We start from the raw sequence: 7,954 nt of genomic DNA, 5'->3' as shown, positions 1-7,954 counted from the left end.
ATCAATCTATCGATGTGAATAGTACCATGAGTGCATTCACCAATGATTGGTCATATTTTAAAGTGAAGAGAAAGTTTTGACAGCATGGATGGAAGTTACTAGTTAAGGGGTAATTTTGGCACCAAAAAACTTTATGAAATAAAACGCTTAGTTTAGTGAATTTTAAGTTGCGCATCACATGGGGGCACGACCAAGTTCATGAAGTCTTAACATTTTCATGAACTTATTCACGTTTCACATCCCCAAACATGTCTTGATGTTGGTTTGTAACTTCAGGATAAAGGGAGATGATTAGAGCAGGGAAAGGTCCCAAGAAATAATCAGCCAGAAACAAAAATTAGATATATTTGTGCTGAAAGGGCAAAAAGGTCTCCGATAATTCTTTGAATCAAATTGATCACAAAAAGTGTGCATCTCCCACCGTTCAGCCTTTAGATCAACGGGTCAGATCGAATAGCACACCTACAAAATATCCTATAGAGGGGGCCTATTCAATAATGAACTTGGATGGTTGAAGAGTTTTTTTTTTTTTGGGGGGGGGGGGGGGGAATGAATTGGATGGTTGAAGATTAAAAGTAGAGCATCTTAATTACTATGGCGTATTATTACGTTCAAACCCTAACCTATGTCACATGGACACCACAAAAAAGAAACGAGGCACCTCCTTATTTGTGTAGATTTTCACCAAGAATAATAGTATATACTAAGTAGATACCACACAGTGGTAAGTTGGAGTATCCCTGTGACATGGATCCAAATAGGAACAGCAGTGAAACCAACCTGATTTTATAGTCATAGATTCATGATTACCTTTACAGATGAGTTAAAGTTTAGATGTGCATGATTAATGGACATTTCATTATCTTTATTTGCTAGACCAAGGGAAAGCCCTCATCACCTATCGCACATTGGTAGGCCTCCGGTTGGTAAAACTCTTAGGGTATGTTTGAATTACCGTCCCCTGCTGAATCCTCCTATTACAAAAAGAACAGGACGTGGGGAACTCATGTTAAACAAAAAAGTCAGGGGTAGGGGTCCCCCGACTCTCTCTCTCTCTCTCTCTCTCTCTCTCTCTCTCTCTCCTTTGCAGCTAGGGGGTCACCAACGCTATAAATGAGGCTGCCATCGAGACGATGCGAGGCCGTTGGGGATGAGGTTGCCGTCAAGGCGTGCTAGGCCGTTCTTTTTTTTCTTCTTCTTCTTTCTTCTTTTATTAGGGTTTGAATCAAATTTCTTTTTAGGTTTTCATAAGTGAGGGTTTTCTTAGATTAGGGGTTTTTGCTTGATTTTCATAGATGAGGTTTTTGTTTGATTTTATTGATTAGGTTTTTTTTTTCATCTGCTTGTCACGGACATTTGTTGGACTAGGAACAAAAAGAAGGAAACAAACATAATCTACCAATATTGTGTTCCGTCCTGTTTTTCCATTTAGTCTAATCATGGACAAACCATCAAACAACCCCTTAAGGTACCTACCCTTACTAAGGAGTGCATTCAGCTCCAACTTTGCTGCGAGCAATGTTTCAAACCATGGCCGTCTTATGTCAGTTTACGAACCATGAATGCATGCTCCTAATCAGGAAGGCAGAACCCTATTACCTGTTCAATACATTATGCAAAGGAGGCATAAAAAAATAGAAGATTTGGAGCAGAAACTTCCTCCAAATCCATCCAGCAATCATTTTTTTTTTTAAGTGAAACAAAAGAGTCTCAAGGAGAAAAGGATGGGCCAACAAAAATGAGTGCTTCAAGACAAGCAATCTCAATAAAAAGAGTCCTTTTTGCTTCATCATGAAATAAAACCAGTGGTCACATGAGGAAAGTGATACAAGAACCAACCCATGATCCAATCCCACCTTATCCACTCTTCAATCTTCCATCCTTGTACACATCACCTTTTCTACGTTCGAAATAGGACTGGGAAACAAGGCAGCTCATGTTTGGCTCATAAAGAGCTGGTACTCCAAAAATAGGCTTAGCAAGCTGAATGTGAACAATAGGTACTCAGCTGACCTCGGCTCTTATAAGCTCATTATATATATAAATTATATTTAGATATATTTTACATGTATTTTTTTGCAATTCTATTTCTTCCAACTCTAAGCCAATGTATACTTTTTCTATAAACAAGCCAGCTCGAACTCGGTTTGTTTAACTCGAGCTCATTATGGACACGAATTCAGCTTGGCTCCCGACAAGAATGAGCCAAGCTTGAACACTTCAAGCTCGGCTGGGTCAGCTCGTTTACCAGCCCAAGTTCTAAAGTCTCGGGTCCAAATTGGTTAAATTGATCTGGTTCAAACAGAAGTATTGATCCAAGTGCAATACATCACTCTCAGATATGGATCTTTAAGAAAATCCAAATGTGTATTCCAATTGGATTGGATTATATGAGTTCAAATTGATGTTTTCTGCTGATTTTGTGCTCAGAATAAGATTCTAACATGATTCAATTGCACTTTTTTACACGTAATGTTCCTATTTCCAACCATTTTTCACATGGATTCATCGTTGCTATGTAAAATTTGAATCCAAATTCAACTCTACTTCATTGGATCTAGTTTAGTTATGGATTCAAACCAGACTTGTTGCTTAAAATTCAGATTTGGATTTGCTTTGATACAACCAATCTGTCACGTTTTCACCATTATGGTCTATGGGCTTAGATCCTATAATACTTTTTTGCCCAATTCTGACATGGATCCGACTAAACCCAACTATATATATAGGAAAATGAAAACCTACAAAATGCAAAAAACTACTAATTAATGATTATTTAATTTTCATGAATTGTTGGTGTTTTTTCAAAATTCTGCCAGTACAGATGTGATTTATATGCTTGTTTTTATAGGAATCACTTCTTGAAACATTTGATTCCAATGCATGGATAGATTTTTATAAAGTTTCAAAAATCAACAGCCTACAATTTTCATAAATTTTGGAAGCTCCAAATACTACTTTTTTCATCCAAAATGCATAATCCAAGTGTTGCACATCCATGGGGTCAGAATTTTGAAAAAACACTGAAAATCCACTATCATGTTTTATTTAGTAGGTTTTGTATTTTGTAGGTTTCAATTTCCCAATATATATATATATATATATATATATATATATATATATATATATATATATATATATATATATATATATATATATATATATATATATATATATATCACGAATCTGATCCAGATTCAAACATATACTTTCTGTATCTAACAATGTGGTTGGATTCAGTCCAGACATGGATCAGAAATTCAACCAATTTGCATCCCTAGCTATGACATTACTAAATATGGTAAACCAATGTCCAAAATCCAAATACCCAATTATCTCGGAAGTCTCGGAATCAGCTTCAGCAATTCGGGAATCGTCCGAATCGCGAATCGCCATCAATTAGTAGAAGCCCGTTTTCGTCTTTCACCAATAATTCTAATTTTTTCTTCGCTTCTTGTTGCACTCTCTCCTCAAATTTTTAAGAGAGAAAGGAAACCTGTTACACGTGCGAAGCCAGCGTGCAACAACCGCTGTCCGGCTCTTCCGGGCATGGAGAAAGCGACTTCGCACGTGCTTTTAGTCGGGGAGCCATGTGCGACAGTGCGAGGTTGTGCCATCTGACGTCATCACACGCAAGGGCGGTCCGGACCCGGGATCCCTCCGCGATTTAGGCAGCGTTTGAATCGCGGACGCGCGTGAACAGGATGCCCAGGGACGTCCACGCACTTCCGCGAACATGAGAAGACGCACTGTCCTGCCCAATGCACTCCCCCACAAAAAGAACCGTTTTTTTTTTTCCTTTTTTGTTCGCGAGTGTCCGTCCTCCACTGTTCCGTGGTTTACCCTAACCGACCCTCTGGTATTAGTTTATGGATCTGTTAAAGGTAGGTTTGATTAGCTTATTGGATCTGACGTACAAGATCCGAGTAGCTGTCAGAAGATCCCAAACGGTTCCATATCCAGTTCCGGCCACATCCAACCAACGCACGACGAATTGGGGATAGAGATGATTCCATTGATTGGTCCAAATCCAAACCTGAGATGACCGGGCCTGGATCTGAATTCAGACAAGTGGATCATGTGGATAAAACCATTACTCAATCCGACCTGATGATACAGCCTAATGGTATTAGGAGTCAGATTTGGAGTTGGATCAGAAAATTCATACTGAATCCCGATCTGACTACCTTGAATGGGTAATTTGGTACCTAATCAGGTCCAGATATCCATTCGCATTCAGATTAGGTTCGAGTTAAGATATGATTCGGATGTAAATGTAAAACTCTATATTGGATCCAACTCCTACCATTAATCGGACGTTTCTATCCAATCTAACTAAATATTCAGAATGAGTCGGACGTATAACCCCATATCCAAGCTGTTGGCATCCAAACTCTCAGTCCATGAGATACACAACCCGGTCTGTGTATTTTGGATTCAGGTATAGATCCAACCTGGGGTTCAACTCCTCATGGTAATCTGAAAGACTTTCATTTGAGTTTCATCTCATAGGGCTGGTCTTTGTCCATTCTAGGTAGGGATGGCAGTGGACCGGGGCGGGGATGGGGGACAAGGTCTTCACCCCTGCCGCGTTTCAAAATCCGAACCTTCATCCCTGCACGGGGATGGATTTTAACCTCCATCCCCGGTTCATGTCCTCCATCCCCGGTTCAAACAGGGGTGAGGCGGGGCAGGGCCCCATTTCTCCTTAGTCTATAGTCATTCCTTAAAGGATTGGGGATGGGGCTAGGTGGGGATTGGGACGGGGTGAGGCGGGGCAGGGCCTTTCTCCTTAGTCTATAGTCATTCCTTAAAGGATTGGGGATGGGGCTAGGTGGGGATTGGGATGAGAACGGGGTGAGGCGGGGCAGGGCCTCATTTTTCCTTAGTCTATAGTCATTCCTTAAAGGATTGGGGATGGGGCTAGGTGGGGATTGGGACGGGGATGCGGCGGGAAAAAGCGTAAGTCCATCCCAGCACAGGGACAGATTTTAACCTTCATCCCTGCCTCTATCCCCGTTTCATGCCCTTCATCCCTTGTCCAAACCAGCCCAAGCGGGGCGGAGCCCTGTTGTCCCCCGGTCCACTGCCATCCCTAATTCTACGTCGTAAAACGAGAGCATGGATCCGCTTATTCAAGTGCTCTTCCGAACGTTCGGAACCTGATCCACCTGAATCAGATAAAAAAATCCGACCCGTTTACTGCAAAATCAGAGAAATATCTAGAAACAGGTCATCATCTCACACTGAGGAGAAGGAGAACGCAGCAGATCGTAATCATTCGATCGTGAGAAATGACTAAAACGCCCTTGAAATCATTTTTAACAAAATGCGCTTCCGTCAAATCACAATTACAGCGACCTCCCTCGTTTTTTAAGGCAAGCATTTTTTATAAAGACCAGGTACCAAACACCCGGTGGTCTCAATGCCCAAATAACCAAGTTACAAATCCAGAATGACTAACATATCCCCACATCCTCCTAATCCACCACTCCCAAACGACCCTTTCCTCTTACCAAAATGGCAGTCACATCCCTTACCCCTTATTCCCCTCAATCATCCCATCTTTTCCCATAATGACACCCATATCCCCAACAACGAACTAAGTAAATTATAACCAAATAAAAAACAAAACACTTAACGTATCGTTTTTATCACTCTTCTCGTTCTTCTTCACATTCGTACTGTCTCCGAAAGATCAGCCTTGTTCCTGCCGTCCTAGTCAAACCTTGTTCCTGCCCTTCTGCTCATCCAAAACCGCGTCGGCGTCGTTTCCTTAGGGACATTTTAGTCATTTTATGAATACAAAGAAATTTGACAATATAATACAAAAATCGTAAACAAACACCCTATTAAATACGCGAGGTTGAGCATTCAGGCACCACCAACCAACCACACAGTCGACCCGAATCTCGGGCCCCCAATAAATAAGAGAAGCGCGAGAGATGAGAGAGGAAAAGCAGTCGAATCGAGTCGAGTTCACCCCCTTCTAACTCTGATTTTTCTTTTTTCCTCTATAAGCCGAAACTTCGATCGATCATCGAATAAATAATAGAGCGCTTGTCTTGTCGGTCGCACACCTAAACAATTTGTTGAAGAGAAGAAGAGAGGGAAGCGCGGGCGATGATAAGGATTATCACGGCATTGATCGTGCTCTCGTCACTGGCACAGCTCTCCGCCGGTGCTCGAATCGATGAGGTCGCCAGGTTCAGAGAAGCCCCGCAATTCTACAACTCGCCGACCTGCGCGTCGCTCGCCGGTGACGCCAGCGATCGACTCTGCTCCGACGGGCTAATCCACATCGCGATGACGCTCGACGCCGAGTATCTCCGAGGATCCATGGCCGCGATCCTCTCGGTCGTGCAGCACTCCGCTTGCCCGGAAAACGTCGCCTTCCACTTCATCGCGGCCGGCGACGAGAAAGCGGAAGAGGAGCTCCGGCGGGAGATCGCAGCCACGTTTCCTTACCTTGGGTTCCGGGTGTATCACTTCGACGCCGGGACTGTTGCGGGGCGGATCTCGGCGTCGATCCGGCCGGCGCTGGACCGTCCGCTCAACTACGCGCGGATCTACCTGGCGGGGCTGCTCCCGTCGTGCGTTAGCCGCGTCGTGTACCTCGACTCGGACCTGGTGCTGGTGGACGACATCGCGAAGCTGTGGGCGACGGCGCTGGGCGCGAGCTCGGTCCTGGCCGCGCCGGAGTACTGCAACGCGAACTTCACCTCCTACTTCACTCCGGCGTTCTGGTCGAGCCCCGCGCTGTCCCTGACCTTCGCCGGGCGGAATGCGTGCTACTTCAACACGGGCGTGATGGTGATCGATCTCCGCCGGTGGCGCGACGGGGGTTACACGGCGCGGATCGAGGAGTCGATGGAGCTCCAGAAGCGGGTCCGAATCTACGAGCTCGGGTCGCTGCCGCCGTTCCTGCTGGTGTTCGCCGGACGGATAGCGCCGGTGGACCACCGGTGGAACCAGCACGGGCTCGGCGGAGACAACCTCCGGGGGTTGTGCAGGAACCTGCATCCGGGTCGGGTCAGCCTTCTCCATTGGAGCGGAAAGGGGAAGCCGTGGGCCCGGCTCGACGCCAACCGTCCGTGCCCTCTCGACGCGCTCTGGGCGCCCTACGATCTCTTCCAGACCCCCTTCGTCTTGGATTCATAGCTCCGAGCACTCCTCCGTGAGTTGTTTTTTCTTTTTTTTTGCTTTTATTAAATCTTAAATGGAAAGAAATATGGAAAAAATAATACATGGTTATTGTATGAAAAATGGTGAATGGATCACCGACGTTTTTCGTTAATCTTATTATTGTTTTTCACCATTTCTTATAAAAAATTTCTTGTATTTTTTTTTTTGTAAATTTGTAGGTATGATTATGAATATGAAACGACGAACTCTTTCCCCGTTGGGACGGACACTTAAAATGCGATAAATTTGGACAACGAAAAAACTTCTATTGATCATTGGTTCGATAGACAGAATGCAGTAATAGCACATGAATAACCATTCTTTTAGACAAAGAAAGCTACTGTTAGACCGACCCCTATACTTATACAATCATATATCATGGGGATCGAACTTGAAACCTTTCACCAGAAGGTGTTGTTTGATGAAGATCAATTTATATTTATTTTAAAATTTAGAGTTTTAGATCTTTGAATTAGGATAGTGGATCTATCCAAAATTAAAAAAATAATATTAAAATTTATTTTTTATAAATACTTATTACATAGGGAAGGAGTTTATGAATAAAAATTATTATTTTTCTTGAGTTTTCATTGTTCTAGCTTTAGTAACATAATTTAGGTGAGAGTAGCAAAGCATCGCATTTCTTCCCAAATCTAGTCATCTTAATTTGCATCACTGCTCCTGCCAGACAAGCTAAGCCCTGTTAGTTAGGAATAACCATTTTCAAAACAAGGATTTTAATAGAAAATAAGACCTGTCTCGAGATAGC

At 43.2% G+C, this 7,954-nt stretch overlaps 1 pseudogene; it reads left to right on the top strand.

Moving 5' to 3' along the window:
• The first annotated feature begins 5,994 nt into the window (after positions 1 to 5,994).
• On the top strand, positions 5,995 to 7,327 carry LOC149847937 (putative galacturonosyltransferase-like 1 pseudogene; annotated as a pseudogene).
• The last annotated feature ends 627 nt before the right edge of the window (positions 7,328 to 7,954 follow it).

This window comes from Nuphar pumila, chromosome 1, assembly GCF_984573655.1.
Source record: "Nuphar pumila chromosome 1, dmNupPumi1.hap1.1, whole genome shotgun sequence".
Lineage (NCBI taxonomy): Eukaryota > Viridiplantae > Streptophyta > Magnoliopsida > Nymphaeales > Nymphaeaceae > Nuphar > Nuphar pumila.
Note: the sequence above shows the minus strand (reverse complement) of the source record. Positions and strands in the feature narration are given on the sequence as shown.